The sequence below is a fragment of the Schistocerca gregaria genome, chromosome 5 (genome assembly GCF_023897955.1).
Source record: "Schistocerca gregaria isolate iqSchGreg1 chromosome 5, iqSchGreg1.2, whole genome shotgun sequence".
NCBI classification, from domain to species: domain Eukaryota; kingdom Metazoa; phylum Arthropoda; class Insecta; order Orthoptera; family Acrididae; genus Schistocerca; species Schistocerca gregaria.
The window spans coordinates 46,605,633-46,624,775 of record NC_064924.1 but is presented as its reverse complement, the minus strand read 5'-3'; the positions used below and the strand labels follow the sequence as shown (position 1 = coordinate 46,624,775).

At 43.6% G+C, this 19,143-nt stretch overlaps 1 protein-coding gene across 2 annotated transcripts in view; it reads left to right on the top strand.

Annotated features, from left to right (window-relative positions):
- The window catches only part of LOC126273462 (junctophilin-1), an 815,451-nt gene that overhangs the window by 783,128 nt on the left and 13,180 nt on the right, over positions 1-19,143 (top strand). The window lies entirely within an intron of this gene.

The window sequence follows — 19,143 nt, the reverse complement described above, 5'->3', positions numbered from 1 at the left end:
GTCAATGACAGCTCTCTGCTTGGAATGCACTTCTGTTCCAAACGCCTCTTTGAATGCTACGTGTAGCGTCGCCACTTATCGAAACTTTATGAAACTATAAGGGCTGAAGCGAAAATATTCCTCAATCTCCCACAACGAATTCCGCATTTTTTCAACCGAACTTGGTCCAGAATAAAATATGGTTGCATTACTTATAGAAAGCCCTCGTGGAATGGATGGAGCAATGTTTTGCAATCAGTCTCCGTAAAGAAATCGATAGTTTTGCCGGTTTCCTGCACGGTGGGGCCGCCATAGACTCTAGAAGTCTACTGTAGTAGCATTAGGAAGACCCATAAACTACGCCGGAGTGTTGTGCGACGCGCCATACTCACGCAAGCAGCCTCCGCAGAGCAGTTTACTGCAGACGGCGTTTGCGGTGAAACGCTGGCGACCTCTGGGACTGCCAGGTTTTCACTAGGCGGCTGTATCGGGCAGGCCAGCCCAGCTGAGGCCAGGGAGCGGTCCCGCTTTCGAATCTGAGAGGCGGCCGCGACACGCCACCGTGGCCGTCCGTTTCCCGCGTCGCCTCCCCAGCCGGCGGTTTCTCTCGCCGCACTCGTTTTTGTGCACAAATCGCGTCCGTTAATGGAACGTCACATCCGCTCTGTATTCCCAACGACACAACGTTTACAGAGAAAACAAGTCGACAAGAGCTACACCTGGTAGTCAAATAAAAGTATACGCATGCAGAGACCGTCACAAGTGCCAACATTTGCACTCAAAAGCTAAAGAAACTGGTACACGTGCCTAATATCGTATAGGGCACCCGCGAGCATGCAGAAGTGCCGCAATACGACGTGGCATGGACTCGACTAATGTCTGAAGTAGGGCTGGAGGGAGTTGACACCATGAACACTGCAGGGCTGTCCATAAATCCGTAAGAGTACGAGGGGACGATCTCTTCTGAACAGCACGTTACAAGGCATCCCAGATATGCCCAATAATGCTCATATCTGGAGAGTTTGGTGGCTAGCGGAACTGTTTAAACTCAGAAAAACGTTCCTGGAGGCACTCTGTAGCAATTCTGGACGAGTGGGGTGTCGCATTCTCCTGCTAGAATCGCACAAGTCCGTCACAATGCACAATGGACATGAATGGATGCAGGTGATCAGACAGGATGCTTACGTATGTGTCACCTGTTAGAGTCTTATGAGCGGTCTCAAGTCATTCCAGCTGCACACGCCCCACTCCATTACAGATCCTCCACCAGCTTAAACAGTTCCCTGTTTACATGCAGGGTTCATGGAATCATGAGGTTGTCTCCATACCCGTACACGTCCATCCGCTCGATTCAATTTTAAACGAGACTCGTTCGACCAGGCAACATATTTCCAGTCATCAACAGATCAATATCGGTGTTGGCGGGCGCAAGCGAAGCGTAAAGCTTTGTGTCGTGCAGTCATCAAGGGTACACGAGTGGGCCTTCGGCTCCGGAAGCCCATTTCGATGATGTTTCGTTGAATGGTTCGCACGCTGACACTAGTTGATGGCCCAGCACTGAAATCTGCAGCAATATGCGGAAGGGTTGCATGCAGGATCTTTTTCCGGCCGCAGCGATGGAGATTTGATGTTTTACTGGATTCCTGATTTCACAGTACACTCGTGAAAAGGTCGTACGGGAAGATCCTCATTTTACCGCTACTTCGGAGATGCTGTGTCCCATCGCTCGCGCGCCGACTGTAGCACCACGTTCATCGTTCAAACTCACTTAAATCTTGATAACCTACCATCGTAGCTGCAGTAACCGATCTAACAACTGAGCCAGGCACTTGCTGTTTTACATAGCCGTTGCCGACCGCAGCGCCATATTGTGCATGTTTACATATTTCTATATTTTAATGCTCATGTCTATACCAGTTTTTTGGCGCTTTATTGTATGATGTATATGCGGGGACTGAAGCAACTGATTTAAATTTGTACCAAGGCTGGTTTTTGAACCCACGTCTCCTGCTCCGTAGGCAGATGCGATAATCATTACGCCACCCTGACACAGTGGCTTTACACAACTGGCTGGGTTCGGATCCTTGGTATGAAGCGTGTTCCGAAAGTAAGGTCCGATCGGTCGTGAAATGGAAATCCGATAAAGCTTTGCATAGGCGTGTTGGACAGTGTCTTTAGTATGCCCATTGATCGCATCACGTCTGTCTTTTCGCCCGCATCTCGTGGTCGTGCGGTAGCGTTCTCACTTCCCACGCCCGGGTTCCCGCGTTCGATTCCCTGCGGGGTCAGGGATTTTCTCTGTCTCGTGATGGCTGGATGTTGTGTGATGTCCTTAGGTTAGTTAGGTTTAAGTAGTTCTCAGTTGTAGGGGACTGATGACTATAGATGTTAAGTCCGAAAGTGCTCAGAGCCAATTGAATTGAACGTCTGTCTTTTCAGTTCTGAGCGCACAGTGAGCACGTAAAGATGCCTAGAGAATAGTGTATCCTGCCAAATATGAGTGTCCGTGAGAGATTCCGCCTGATTTGATGCAGCCCACACAACATAACTTTCATGCATTTCCCTCTTCATGATAGTTCTCGACCGCACAGTGCAAGGGCAATAGGGACGCCCCTGCAGCGTTCTCGATTGGTGGTGTTTGATCGCCCTCCATACAGCCCAGACTTCGCTCCCTCTGATTTTGATCTCTGCTGACATGAACCGCTGGCTATGAAGTCAGTGTTTTGGCACTGATAACGAACTGCAGATAAGCGTAGATAATCGGCGAAAAGTGCAGGCGGCTGCCTTCTGTGACGAGGGTATTGGGAAGTTGGTACAACGCGACGACAGATGTCTCAGACGGAGGGGCGACTGTGTAGAGACGTTGCAAATAAAACACTTTTGATTTTCACTGTGGTTTTCGTTTCGCGACCAATCGGTCCTTATTTTCGGCATACGCGTCGTACAAATTTTCATTCCTCGATTCAGTCTACATATATACGTCACAGATGTTTGAGACTTGTAAAGTTCTCTGGAACCATATTGTTTCACCTGATTAAAGCGCTTATGCCTGAGTCTCAGGCAAAAAAAGCAGGTGCCGACTGGTGTGAAATTACCGAACTATCAGTTTAATTAGTCACGGTTGCAAAATACTAACATGAATTCTTTACAGAAGAATGGAAAAACTGGTAGAAGCCGACCTTGGGGATGATCAGTTTGAACTCCAGAGAAATGTAGGAACATGCGAGGCAATACTGAATAGAGGTTAAGGAAAGGAAAACAAACGTTTATAGCATTTGTAGACTTAGATAAAGGTTTTGACAATGTTGACTGGAATGCTCTCTTTCAAATTGTAAAGATAGCAGGGGTAAAATACAGGGAGCGAAAGGCTGTTTCTGATTTGTACGGAAATCAGACGGCAGTTATAAGTATCGAGGGGCACAAAAGGGAAGCAGTGGTTAAGAAGGAAGTTAGACAGGGTTGTAGCCTATCCCCGATGTTATTCAACCTGTATATTGAATTCTACCAGAGACAGCAAAGGACTTGACCATTTGAACGTAATGAAAGAAGGATATAAGATGAACATCAACAAAAGGAAAATAGCATGCAGTCGAATTAAACCAGGTGATGCTGAGGGAATTAGATTAGGAAATGATACACTTAAAGTAGTAAACGAGTTTTGCTTTTTGGGAAGCAAAATAACGAATGATGGTCGAAGTATGGCGGATAATGTTAGGAAGCCCTCCCTGGAAGTATTTGTATAGAGTGTAGTCACGTATGGAAGTGAAACAGGAGAGATACACAGTTTAGACAAGAAGAGAATAGAATCTCTTGAAGGGGGGGCGTAATAATCGTAGAAGGAGACCAAGAGATGATTACAGTAAGCGGATTCATAAGGATGTAGGTTTGCGGTAGGTACTCGGAGATGAAGAGGCTTGCACAGGATAGAATAGCATGGAGAGCTGCATCAAAACAGTCTTTCGACTGAAGACCACAACAACAAGCACACACGTAGAAAGCGCACTAACTGAATTCTATGAATGTTTTACTGAGGGTGATTGTTCGAAAGCGGTCACCGACAGGGGTGGACTTCCGGAGTGCCGAAGACCGTGATTCATGGACAGCGTTTCCAGTGACGCAGACACTTGACGTGCTCGTAGGCCGCGACTTGGTGAACAGGTCACTTCCAGGAATACTGGGTGCAAATCCCACAGGTTTTTGTGGGGGCGAAAATTTCATTTCGTGCAATTTTCATGTATCATTTTGTTGAGCCTTATCTCAGTTGTGGATCCACCAGCGGCGTAGACAGGACCCCCGCGTGTTACTGCTGGCCCATTCACTTTTGTGCTTCACAATGGTGACACTAAAAGAAACTGTCACGGCGATAAGGTTCAAAACACAGTATGATTCAAAATGGGAAGAACAGATTTCAGTTGTGTATTACAGAGAAACTATGGAAGATTGAAACACTGAGCACTATGGGAGTTAACATCGGAGGTCATCAGTCCCCTAGACTTAGAACTACTTAAATCTGCCCAAGGCAGGATTCGAACCTGCGACCGTAGCAGTCACGCGGCTCCGGACGCAAGCGCCTAGAACCGCTCGGCCACCGCGGCCGGCACACACGAATCGACAGGTCGCTGTTTACTGAATCGACAGCTTCAACAATTCGATTTCTCATGTCTTGAAAAATAGCTGCCATAAGCGGGACAGAGTCTCTGTCTTTCCTTTGCCCCCACAGAAAAAATCACGTGTGAGATCTGGTGACATGAGAGACAAAAAGCAATGAACAAGATCTTGTCGTCTACCTATTTCAATACAGCGTTGTTGCACGGTGTTGCCGGCCGGTGTGGCTGAGCGGTTCTAGGCGCTACGGTCGCAGGTTCGAATCCTGCCTCAGGCATGGATGTGTGTGATGTCCTTAGGTTAGTTTGGTTTAAGTAGTTCTAAGTTCTAGGGGACTGATGACCTTAGATGTTAAGTCCCATAGTGCACAGAGCCATTTGACACCCTTTTTGTGTGTGTGTGTGTGTGTGTGTGTGTGTGTGTGTGTGTGTGTGTGTGTGTGTGTGTGGCTTGGTGTTGTTGCGGTAACGTCGCACGTCGAGATGAAACTGAGGCGGGGCGCCGTCATGCATGAAAATGAAAGCATTGGGATCTTTGGTTCTATGAGTTTGATAGCATGTCCAGCTATGACATGCCTGTCACAACTTCCTCCGCAAAAAAGAAAGCTCCATAACCTTTGTGAACAAAAGGGCAAAACACACACTCAGTTTCGGTGAGTCCCTTTCATGTTCTACGATGACGCCAGGAGTTTGCGACCTTTAAATTCCTCCATTATGTTGATATATTTTACCCGATACGTGAAATGTCGATTCGTCCAGAAAGACGAATCGTTCGTAAAACTATGCTGTGCTATATCCTGGTGAACAGGCTCCAATTCAGACCACACCACATCGTTGTTTGAGGAAGTGGAAGTTTCTGGCGGACAGTTCTGTGGACTTCCGAGGGCTCCGTATGTTATTTGGCTGCAATAAATTTCAACTGAATAACCACGTCACAATATCGTAGAATGGGTGACCATGCAGATATAAATGTAAAAAGGCTACAGTGTTTTTCTTACTTGAAATGATATATTTTGAGGTACCTCTACAAACCGAGAGAAAGATTTTAGAGTACAAAAGCATGTAATAAGACTCATTTGTGGTGTAAACACAGAAATGAGTACTACGCGCAGTTGTTCTAAATATGTTTGTTACATTACGTTTTCAGACAAGTTGCACACCTACGAGGATACCCTCATTTTTGAGTCTGTCGAATGGAAAACGAATCTAATCTAATCCAAGGAAAACAGTTTATTGGTTCACTGCGTATAATACACGAGTACAATCACAATCACCTTTAACAAATTTTCAAATATGTATTGTGTGTACCCTACAAGCACTTACCTATAGAAACTGAAAACCCTGCCTTTCTTTATCTTCCTGTGCAAACTAAAAAAAAAATCTGCAATCATAATCAAATTAATGATGACTAAGCTGGTGCTGTCTGTCTGATTAGTCCACTTATTGTTCACAAGGGAAAAAAACTCTTTCGAAGCATTGCGAACTGTTGTTGCGCTGTGTGAGTCAACTCGAAACAAAACGTAACGTGCATTTTTTAACATCAACGACTCTGCAATCCTCTTAACGCGAATCCGTGGTACTTCCGTTTGTTATTCGCACCACAGCTGACTGACACGAGGCGACCAAATCTTTGGGTTGCCAGCACTGATCGAGAAAAAAGAAAATATTCCCCCTTTCACAACCCTTCTAGACACATGGGCTCTGTCGTTCTTTCCCCGCTCCTCGCTTTCTCTTGAGCCAAACAGTCTTCTTCACACTGAAACGGGAACAGAAAACAGACCAAATTTCGACAATAGTATCTATAACTACACGAAAACTATTCGAGATGGATTGGTCGCGGGCCTTGCGCTATCTTTAGTACTTGGCGGGATTAATGTTTATAACAGTGATCACTGACGAAATATACGGGAGAAACAGGCGTGCAATAGGGGACCCATGCAAATTTTAAAAACATATCGCTATAAAACGGGAAATACGCTAGAATGGCCGCTGTATTTAACGCTGACTACAGGTTTGTAGGCAGAGGAAGACGGCCGATCGTTGGACACGAAACGATGAGTTTACAGAACAGCAGGAGCCGCTGTGTGTCACGCAAGGAGCGGCTCAGCCTTGCGCCTTGTGGCTGCTGTACCAGCCGCGGAGTTTTTTGGGGGCTGGAGAGGGAGAGGGGTGGAAGCGATGGCCACGTCTCGTCTAGCCGGAGAGCACAGCCAGAGGTCGCGAAACGACGTCTCAAACACCGCATTATAACAGCTGTGTTCCTGTAGTGGGGGCCACTCCGCCCATTTGCTCGACCTCATGAACAAACTCAGCCGAGCGAGGTTAGTCAAGGATTTGTCCCACCTCTTTACAGGTACACGGTGCTGATACGTTGTGCAGACAGACGTTGAATCGATAAAGATCGTCCGCGCACTGAACCCTGAGCTGGCGTTTACGTGGTTAGTGTAGCATACGTAGTAGTTAGTTTTCTTCTTGTTGGCACGTGTAGAAAAAATGGCCAGGTGGGAGTAGCACTCACGCATTGAGGGTACTGTACGAACTTAATTATGTACGTAGACAATTCATACATTCCGGGAATCGAGAATATCGGCGGTTTTCGCCTATGTCGACGTTGGTACTGGCAGGACATCAGTCCCAGGATCCAAGGATTTTCCAGAATGTTTTAATTTCAAGTTGGTCGAGGGGTAACAAATGAGAAAAAAAATATTTTTTTCGCGCGATATAGTTACAATTGAACAATTTTTTTTTATTTTTGTCTTTACTTGTACTTTGAAACCTTGCTTCTTGCCCAATTTCGTCATTCTACATCAATCGGAAGTACAGTATATGTTTTAATGAGTGAGATTTCGAATATCAGAATTTGTGACGTAAATGACAGTACCTTATGATTTCATTGATTTAGAAGGTTAACTTTCTTATGGCACTAAAGGACCATAGACCTCAGTATGTGACAAATTTCAGTTTGATACGTCTACCCGTTCCTGCGAAAAGAGGTGTTTAGAGACGGACGGACGAAGAACAAAAAAAAAACCACGTGATTACAAATTCACAGTTTTCATATTTTTTCCTTTGGTTGTACTATGAAACTTGTCTTGCCAAATTTCATTATTCTAGGTCAACGAGACGTACCCTATAGGTTTTAATGAGTAAGTTTTCGAGTGTCAAAATATGTGACATAAAATGTTGTTTCATTTGATTGCATTGACTTCGAAGCTTCAATTTGTTACATTGCCGAGAGACTGCAGACCTTCGTATTTGACATAAATTTCAGTTTTATACATCTGTCCGTTCCGAAGAAGAAGGATATTCAACAGACAGACAAACAGACGGACAACAAAGTAATCCTATAAGGGTTTCGTTTTTACCGATTGAGGTACAGAACCCTAAAAAGCGGTCACTGGCTGTAATAAAACATTCTGCGTAGGTGACACACTTTTGACAATTTTGGCTAGCTCACGCTCTTTGACATTCTTAAGATAGCAACAAAATACGGGGAACGAAAGGTTAATCACGGGAGTGAGACGGTTCTCAAGCGCAGCCCCAACACAATTGACACTGTACGTTAAGCTCGCAGTAAATAAAACCAAGGTAAATCTGAAAAATGGGATTAAGTTTCATGTAGGAAAAATAATTTTTTTTTAGTTTCCTTATAACACTGTGATTCTGTTAGATTGCAAAGTACGTGCGAGAGCAGTTAAACAGAATGGATAGTATCCTGAATTGAGGTTATAAGATGAATATCAACAAAAGGGAAACAATGGTAACGGAATGTAGTTACATTAAATCAAACGATACTGTGGGTATTAGATTACGAAATGAGACATCAGAAGTAGTAGACGAGTTTTGCTTTTTGGGCAGCATTTAGGTGACCATGGCGGAATGGAGAGGAAACAGCAAGAAAAGCGTTTCCGAGAAAGAGAAATTTACCAACATCGAACATAAATTGAAGTGTAAGGAAGTCGTAAGAAAACTTGTAACTGGACAATACACTCATTGTTTTCAATAAAGACTGAAAGCAGCTAATCTACTGCCTGTGTGTACGTAATATTGCGTAATATGCCGTTTATCTGCTTGTAGCCAGCGGACAAATTCACAAGACAAATAAAATTCTTAAACTTCAGTTTTCACCCATAAACAGTGACTGTTCCTAATGCCCAAATGGTTATTTGATCATCGATTACAACACGAATTTTCGAAATTGAAATAAATACAAGAATAGTGTTTTTTTGTGGCATTAAACCATTTATGACATTTCGTGGAAACCAGCGAGCAGTTTACCTTTACTTACCTATTTAATTCAGTAATTTCCTTTTGCGCGTCTTGAAACTGAGGGATTCAGAAATCTTAATCTTTGTTCGATTTCTACGTTTATTACAGGAAATAATAGGAACAAATAACCGAAAATAGGTTATTTTAGTAACCGATTATTTGGAGCGGTTATAATTCTGAGGTTAAACTGGCGTTGTGGAAAAACCGATACAACCGAATACCGGTTGTTTCAGCGATAACCGTTATCCCTAGCGCGCAACTTCTAGTTTAGGACGCGGTATATTACAGAGGGCTGTGTCCTGGTGGAGTGCAGCGGCGGCCACGGCAGCCAAAGCGGTGTGTGTGGGCGTGCACCGCCGTGCCGTCTGACGTCACGCGGCTAGTTAGCGCCGTGGCGCGGCTCGCTTTGTTCTGCGCGCCGAGCTCCACCCGTGGCCGGCCATCCGAGCCGGCGCAGGGAAGGCGGCAGATGCGCCACGTACTCTGGAGGCCGACGACGAAGATAGTCCAGATACGAGGCCGGGCTTCCCGGGCAGGGTGGGGGCCGAGCTTCGCGAAATAATAAAGTCTAATCACCAGACAGCTGCTGTTTGGCCTTGCTAAAATGCGCACCTGCCATACAGCTAGCTGTCCCGAACGTGACCCAGGCATCAGCTTTGTCTCGTACTTGAAGGCGTAATTAACCTTGTCCCCTAGCTTAATCACTGTGGTTACGGTCAAGCTACTAATAAGGACGTAACTAGAGAGGCAACTGAGGCAATGACCCGGGACTCCCGACGGCCTCTAGCACCCAAAACAAAGAATTGAAAAACTGAGGGAAAGTTAAGATTTCTCATCTCTGACCTGCAGGAAGGGGATGGGGCCCCATGACTACTCCAAGGACGGCTGAAAAAATTGCAATTCTATGCAAATAAGAGTCCTAGACAGAATCTGAGAAACAGATACAACAGATTGAACCATTAATTACATGCATTGGGTTGGTGCGTTAAGTTCGTAGCGCTTTTCCGCAAGTTTAATAAACACGACAGATACACATAACACAGACTTTAGTCATCAATAATATATTCTGCTTCACTATTTACAACAGTCTGCCAACGCTGGGGTAACGTTCCGGTTCCACGACTGAAGAGATCGCGTGTGTTTGAGGCAAAGAACTCGTCGAGGCATTTTCGGAGCGCATTTTCATCCGGAAGGGAAGTTCCAAGAAGGTTGTTCGACAGAGAGCGGAAAAGGTGAAAATCTGATGGCGTAACATCAGGAGAATAAAATTGGCGTGGAATTACTTCCCAACCCAACTCCTGTGTAGTATTTTTTGTCCGTCTGTCAGAATGCGAGCAGGCGTTATCGTGTGGTAGCATCAATTCACGCATTCTTCCTGATCGTTGTCCTTCGACTGCGTCTGCAACACGTCTCAGTTTTTCACAGTAAATGTCAGCAGTGATGGTTATACTTCGGGGAAGCAGTTCCTAGTACACCATACCGTCGCTGTTCCACCAGCTGCTTAACATTGTCTTTCGTGGACGCGCTTGACTTTGTTGCTAGAGAAAGCATCATTACTGTTTACAGTATCTATAAATGATCTAGTCGATAACGTCGGGCCGGCTGGAGTGACCGTGCGGTTCTAGTCGCTTCAGGCTGGACCCGCGCGACCACTACGGTCGCAGGTTCGAGATCCTGCCTCGGGCATGGATGTGTGTGATGTCCTTAGGTTAGTTAGGTTTATGTAGTTCTAAGTTCTAGTGGACTGATGACCTCAGATGTCCCATAGTGCTCAGAGCCATTTGATAACTTCGGAAGGTCTGTGAAATGTTCGCGGACGATGCTATGTCTGTGGTAAGGCTACAGTAGCAGAAAGCTGTACCGAAATCAAGGGACGCCTTCTGAGAATCGACGTTTGCTACAAGGACTGAAAGTTGAGCCTCAAAGCAATTAAATGTAATTTGTTGCGTATTAATAGGCAAAATGATTCGTTACTTTTCGATTATGCTACTGGAGATAAGTATTTGGAAACATAAACAACCATAAAATACCTAGCAGTAATCGTCCGGAGTGACCTAAATTGGAATGACCGCTATAATTGTAGGAGAAACAGATACTATACTGAGATTCATTAGAAGAAAATGTAATTCATTCAGCTTGCGATCTATTCTTTCTGATTTTTGAATACTTCTTATCGGTCTGGGTCATTCACCAGGTTCAGTTAACAGCAGATAAAGCGAGAGGGAGAGAAGATCCGAAGAAGTGTGGTGCATGTTTTCGCGGGTCAGTCAAAAAGTAATGCCTCCATTTTTTTTAATTTGTCAGTAATTTCAAAAGCAACAACGAAGGTTGAATAGTACAACACTGAATATAAATTCATGATTTTTCAGTATAATCCGCATCTATTTCTACAGTTTAGTCCATCTTTTGACAAGGGAATGTATTCCAGTGTGGTAAAATGCACAGCCGTGTTTCCGAAGCCATTCACGCACAGAAGTTTACACGGCCTTTTCATCTTCAAAGTGAATCTCTGGGTGAGCTTCTTTCAACGGCCGGAACAGATGGAAGAATGATGGTGACAGGTCTTCATTGGTGTGTTGGCTGGTGTTTGGTTTAGCATTTTCATGCAAAAGAGCAACACCCACCATGGAATATAAATTCATGATTTTTCAGTATAATCCGCATCTATTTCTACAGTTTAGTCCATCTTTTGACAAGGGCATGTATTCCAATGCACAGCCGTGTTTCCGAAGCCATTCACGCACAGAAGTTTACACGGCCTTTTCATCTTCAAAGCGAATCTCTGGGTGAGCTTCTTTCAACGGCCGGAACATATGGAAGAATGATGGTGACAGGTCTTCATTGGTGTGTTGGCTGGTGTTTGGTTTAGCATTTTCATGCAAAAGAGCAACACCCACCATGGCTTTTGTTGGACGAACTCACTGAAGACGTGCTTTAAGCTGTTTGAGTGTTCAGACGAATCGGACGAAACTTACTGTGCATAGCCGCTCCAAAAAAGCCAACCATGATCACACCCTCGTTCTAGAATACTGTAGCCATAACTTTCCCTTCCAATCGAAGAATTTTCAACTTTATCTTCTTCGGTGACTTTAGGAGCTGCCATTCTATTGACTGACTCTTTCCTTATGATTGAGAAAAATGAAGCCATGTTTCGTCTCTGGCCACAGTATTTTCAGAAACTCCTGTCCTTCCGAACCAAGCGCTGCAAGAGTTTGGAGGCAATTCTGTTTGTCCCCAGTTACTGAATAATCGTAATCACACTGCCTTTACCGGGGGAATTAATGCGACTCAAATCACCTGCACCGGCCTGACGCTCCACATTTCGTCGAAACTAGCGCCTAACTGTGCTCACGTCCACTGTTACTTCGCTGCACACATTTTTCAGCCGTTCATGAATGCAATTGGGCGCTTCACCTTCCGAGTTCAAGAATGCTGTCACAGAACGCTGTCTAGTACGAACATCGATGTCGGCCATTTTTCAAGCGTCGTCAGTACTAGCCTCTGCTACTACTGCAGTGGACTAGAGAAGCAGCTTTGCGGAATAACACCAAATTCAAATTTTTACCTAACAGACTTTTTTAGGGAGAAAAAAATATGAGGCATTACTTTTTGACTGACTCTCGTAATACGTGCGAACGCGTAACTGAGATGCACAGCAAACTCCAGTGGTACGCGCTATAGGAAAGCGTTATGCCCCACGGAGTTGTTTGTTGTAGGCCCTCGCTGGGTGTTCCAGGGGGACGAAAGTCAGCTGTGAGGAATTAATCCACCAGAAAAGTTCAATGTAGATACACGTTATCAAAGGTGAAGCCTGGACCAGCTGAAAAACACAAGTATTTACAGTACCCCTTCCCTGTATGCACGAGAGTTAACAGTATTTTTAGGACCACCGACGGTGATGCACCAATATCTGACGAGATCTAATCGGCAAATGGAAGCTCGATTTATATACGCACCTTCCTCCGTTCAGACATGGCCCAGTCTTGGTGTTGCTGGCTCTGCAATAAATGGAACCGTCTCTGCACTACCATCGGCGGGGCTATCGGACATATCACACACAGACCATCTGTTCTGGCCTCGGTTGCATGGTTTGTTCGTAATCCTCCAATTGGGAGTCAATTGTAAGCTCCAAAAGCGACAATTTTACTGGCACTGTTGGAATTTATCTTGCGCTTAGCGGAACTTATCGTGTGGGATGGGAGGTCTTGGTCGTCGCTGTAATCTCCTCATGTAAACATTTCTCGTATCCGGAGATCGTGTCCGAAATCTTCGATTTTCTGTGGCAAAGTAAACGCTAGTTAGACTGCGATCAACTTCCGACCTGCTTCAAGGCGACCAACTATTCTACTCTGTAAAACAGGATTTAAACGGCGCGCTTGTGGCCCTGCGTTTTAATCTTCACCAAGAGACCGCACTCTTTTCTCAACGACAGAGCAAATACAAACGGCACATGATGAGCCCAATGCACTGTTCTCATTATCACGGAACCACACGCCTGTTCGGAACACGGAGAACTCCTTTTATTCACATAACTCATTTTCCAACTGTCACGGTGACTGCTCGCCTTTTATCTGACTATGCTTAATTGAGAGACTAACGTAATATTGACGGTAACTTTGAATCCTGTCTCTTCCAAACCTCTTATTTTCACTGTAGCAGTTTTGGGCGTGGGAAACGTGCATTTAGTCAATACGTGCCATAAATTAATTACAAATTGCGTATCAAAATAATACACGTCAACCAGCATTAAGGAAAAGTTTCTCAGTGACTGATAGTCTTCAAAATATCAACCCAGTAATAAAGAAATATAACGAATAAAGTAGGACACTATACAAATATAGCTTTTACCAATCATACAAAAGCTTTTGTCTCTTATGAAATGATGTTCGAAACTTTAATTCAACAAGGTTTACCTATGAACAGCATAAAGTACATCTATATAGAACCCTTCAAATGAAATATTAGAAGAGCAGTCTAGTTGAGAGATTCAATCCCACCAGCATTTGTATCACCTTGAGAACATGCCTTTAGAAAACTAGACTGGGAGGACAACGGAGTCGCAGCTGTAAGAACGAAATTAAGACATATGGGATTTTCAGACGACATAATGTTGCACGATATATCTCCCATGATAGAACAAATCAGTGAAGTGACAAATCAAGCTAGAATATCTAATAACCTTTCATTAACAAAGCTAATGTCTAACAGCCTGGAACATCAACCAATACGGAGAAGTAAGACCCAATTAGAACACACAAAACAGTATATGTACCTTGAACACGTCCTATCTTTCAGCATCAGTTGAAACGTCCCCTTTGAACAATTATACATGACTGTGCTTAAACTGACACACAATATTTTTAGAGCAATGCAATCTGACTTTCAATAATCCCTACAAAAGAATGGCCCTGACTAACATTAATCTATACGTTTCACAAATCACTTACCTCACCAAAATTCTTCGTTACTCGAACTACTGCAATACAGCGAGCGCCACTACTGCCAGCTAAATAAAAGATTCAGACTACGGAAGTCACTAACTACTGATAGGTACAATTAGCAAATGAAAGATTTTAATAGAGAACAAACAATGTATTTACCTTAATAGTCATAATCTATATAGCACTTCATGACATCCATTCTTACAAATTTCAAAACTACTCCATCTCTCTCCCCACATCCACCACTGCTGGCGGCTCACCTCCAACTGCGCAAGCTACACGCTGTTCACATCCATCTGCCGCTGCCCAACACTATAATGGCAGACAACAATGCAAACCAGCCACAGACTGCACACGACACAGCCAGTGATTTTCATACAGAGTGCTACGTGGCGGCGGCGTTACCAATAAAAAAACCTAAACAGCCTACTTACATAGCCCCCATGCTCCCCACAAAAAAATTTACAAATTGTTTTGTGCAGTGGCCAATACAGATTTGAAATTTTTTTTCATCATTACAATAACAAAGAAATGAAATGCACACACTTATCGATACAATGTTGGTCAAAAGCTAAAATTTTCTCACAGTCCATAAAGACAATCCTGATCATTCATCACAGTAAAATTACAGTGTTTTTCTCAAAGTCTGAGTAGTAAAAGAAAATGCACACGGAAATAGTGGATTTCCATGCAGTCTTGAAGAAGTAGTGTTGTCTTTCCAACGGGAAGACAGTGCTGACTCTTGACATGCAGACAGGTAATGGGCCACAACAGAGCAAACCCACAGCAGAGTCAGTCGAAGTTTTGAAGAATATTGGTAGGTAGCTCAACACAGAGTAGACTCATTGTAGTCCTGGTAGAGATTACGGTATTGGGGGGCCACCAGAGGTGCAGACCCACTGCAGTCCTTGTAGAAATAATGGTACTGGTGAGTCATCAAAGGTGTAGACCCACTTCAGTCCTTGTAGAGATAGCCGGCAGCCATCTGTTGCGACTGTGCAGGTGCACAATCACCATCGAAGAGTCTTGTGGAGAATATAGCGAGTCCATCAACCACCACTTAGGCACGCACAAAGTTTTTGGAATTGTCCTTAGAACCAGCAATGCTGTTAACCAGTTCCTTGCTGAATTATCAACACATGTGCAAACACTAACAGTCCTCTGATTTTCACATATTGTGCATATACTATGACCAACAGAAACGTGTGCAGTGAAATGATACTTAATTTGAAGAACTGGTGTCTATACAATTATAAATTTACAACACAAGAAAACAATTACAAAGGGCCAAAATACATCATTAAAGAACATAACAATACAGATAACATTTGTAGTAAAACGGGCTTTACAAAAGAATAGAAATAAACATACACATCAGTGTTACAGGAATTATGACGTAAGTAAATACATAAAAGATCAGAATAATTATTGAAACATCAACTTCATACATGAGCATTAAAACAGAACAGAATAAATAATGTCTAAACATCTTTACAAAGAAAATAACATATTATCAGAAAAATTCTACAACGGAAATCTTATTACCTAAACACATAAAGACAGGACAAACACAGATTCACATAGCGTAATAACACAAAATACAGGACAGGGTTTGTTTTCAGTGTGACATTTGGTACTGCAGTCCAACCCAAAGCTTCATTCTGTAGATCTTTCGTCTTATCTCAACATTTGTTTCCACCAAAAATATCCTATCCAAGCATGCTTTCTGTATTTTGTTCACACTCCCTTTCAAAAATAGTTTTTCTCCACTGTACACTACTTTTTTGGCCAAACCATTTTCTTATAGCTTCTCAATGCATTTCTTCCAATTCATCACAACTCGTTCTCTTTTATAGCCTACCCCATCTTAAGCTAACTTAAATCTACTGAGCTCAGATGCTAAACTAAGGGACGAGGCAATGCAGCAGCACAAAACAATTAATACAAACAGCAATGAAAAAAATGGAAGTTGTCAAAGCAAGCAGCAATATTACAACTAATATAAGGCAATGCGCATCAAACAAGAAAAATAAATCCGTGGTAAAACTGGCTTAACAGAGTAATACAAAGTCAAATTCAGTAACATTATGCCTGGCAAACAGCAGCAGGAAATGCAGTAACTTTTACCTAAACATGACAAAGCTCAAGCAGAAAAAATATTACAGTAAAAATGACGATGTTTAATACCTACGTCACATCTTACACAAGGGTGATGCATCACGAGAACTTACTCTAGCAGACAATTTACCAAATTGTAAAAAAAATTATTTATGCAGTTCCTGTGAAGGGAAATGTCTATGTTCCCTCGTTTTCTTGGAAGTAGATCGTAGGCATAAAGTAACTATATTAGTACATCTATTAAATTTTATTTTAACCAATGCTGCAGTGCAGCTAGAAACTAGATTTTAAACAAAATAGGCAGTCAGTAACTGGAAGCTGATACCTGCGTTAAAAACAGACGGAGAAAATATTAGAACTTGAAATATTTTTTGTGTCAATCGTATTTGTGCGTGTAAAAAGAAATATCTTTATTTGGTGAGTCAACCCGAATGTAGTCACAAGTGACTCACACATAAATAAAAAAATAAAATCAGAATGACACACATGATTTTGTAACGTAGTACCCACATCAAGTTCTGCATCACCTCGGTTCCGAGAGTTACGGAACCTGAGAGTTACGGAACCTGTACAGAAAACTGCAATAGAGATCAACATAAACATCATTTCTGTCCTTTTTTATTGCTGATGAAAATCATACATTGCATGTTGTACCACCATACAGCAAGACCTTCAGAGGTCGTGGTCCAGATTGCTGTACGCACTGGGACCTCTAATACCCAATAGCACGTCCTCTTGCATTGATGCATGCCTATATTCGTCGTGGCATACTATTCACAAGTTCATCAAGGTACTGTTGGTCCAGATTGTCCCACTCCTCAACGGCGATTCGGCGTAGATCCTTCAGAGTGGTTGGTGGGTCCACAAAAAGCTCCTTTCAGTCTATTCCAGGCATGTTCGATAGGGATCATGCCTGGAGAACATGCTGGCCACTCTAGTCGAGCTACGTCGTTATCCTAAAGGACGTCATTAACAAGATGTGCACGATGGGGCGCGAATTGTCGTCCATAAAGACGAATGCCTCACGCGAATGTGCTGCCGATATGGTTGCACTATCGGTCGGACGATGGTAGTCACATATCGTACAGCTGTTACGGCGCCTTCCATGACCTCCAGCGCCGTACGTCGGCCCCACATAATGCCACCCCAAAACAGCAGGGAACCTCCACCTTGCTGCATTCGCTGGACAGTGTGCCTAAGGCGTTAAGTCTGACCGGGTTGCCTCCAAACACATCTCCGACGATTGTCTGGTTGAAGGCATATGCGACAAGCATCGCTGAAGATATGGTGGTGCCAGTCCTGAGCGGTTCATTAGGCATGTTCTTGGGCCCATCTGTACCGCGCTGCATGGTGTCGTGGTTGCAAAGATGGACCTCGCCATGGTTGTCGGGAGTGAAGTTGCGCATCGTGCAGCGTATTGCGCACAGTTTGAGTCGTAAGAAGACATCCTGTGGTTGTTCGAAAAGCATAATTCCACACGGTGGCGTTGCTGTCACGACTCCTCCGAGCCATAATCCGTAGGTAGCGGTCATCCACTGCAGTAATAGCCCTTGGGCGGCCTGATGGAGGCATGTCATCGACAGTTCTTGTCTCTCTGTATCTCCTCGATGTCCGTGTAACATCGCTTTGGTTCACTCCTACACGCCTGAACACTTCCCTTCTTGAGAGCCCTTCCTAGCACAAAGTAACAATGCGGACGCGATAGAACCGCGGTATTGACCGTCTAGGCATGGTTGAACTACAGACAACACGAGCCGTGTACCTTCTTCCTGGTGGAATGACTGGAACTGATGGGCTGTCGGACCCCCTCCGTCTAATAGACGCTGATCATCCATGGTTGTTTACACCTTTGGGAGGATTTAGTGGCACCTCTGAACAGTCAAAGAGACTGTGTGTCTGTGATACAGTATCCACACTCAACGTCTATGTTCAGGAGTTCTGTGAACCGGGGTGATGCAATTTTTTTTATGTGCGTATAATGAATACAACACGGAAATTCATGGCCAGAAACGAAGACTTAAAAACCACGATAAAAGTAAACAATTAATTCACCAAAGTTGAAGCCTAAAGTGGCAATGTGCAGCATATACAATAAGAGTTGTAGAGTTTACTACATCAGATATCTGCATGAAGTATTCCTGTGAAGATACCAGTTTCGCCTTATGTGTTATTTTCAGTAGCCAGTGTAATAAATATTGAAATAAAGCTACATCAAAATATGTCGAGAACACCATTAAGCTACGTTCGTACCAGATATTAGTTGTAACCTGTCATATATGGTGATATCCAGCAAAGCAGTCTTCGAGAAAATTGGAGTTCCCTGCCTTGTTAAACTAAACATTTAGAACATCCGTGGAAGATGGACTGCTCAGAGTAGCATTTGCAAACTACATCCTCACTTATTTGCTGGATGCATTCTAGTCTCTGTCTTGTCGACTTTTCTTGGCCAGTGCTGGTCTGTTTTTTATGTCCTCGTTGTTCCATACATCATGGGTTATTTTGCTGCCTAGGTGGCAGGCTTCCTTAACCTCATCTACTTCCGATCACTATTTATAGTGTTAAATTTCTCGGTATTCTCATTTATCTTTCGTAGATTTACGCTCAATCCTTGTTGTGCACTCATCAGACTGTTCATTCCATTCAATAAATACTGTAATTCTTCACTTTCACTGAGAATAGCAGTGGTCATCAGCGAATCATATCATTGATATCATCTCACCCTGAATTTTAAT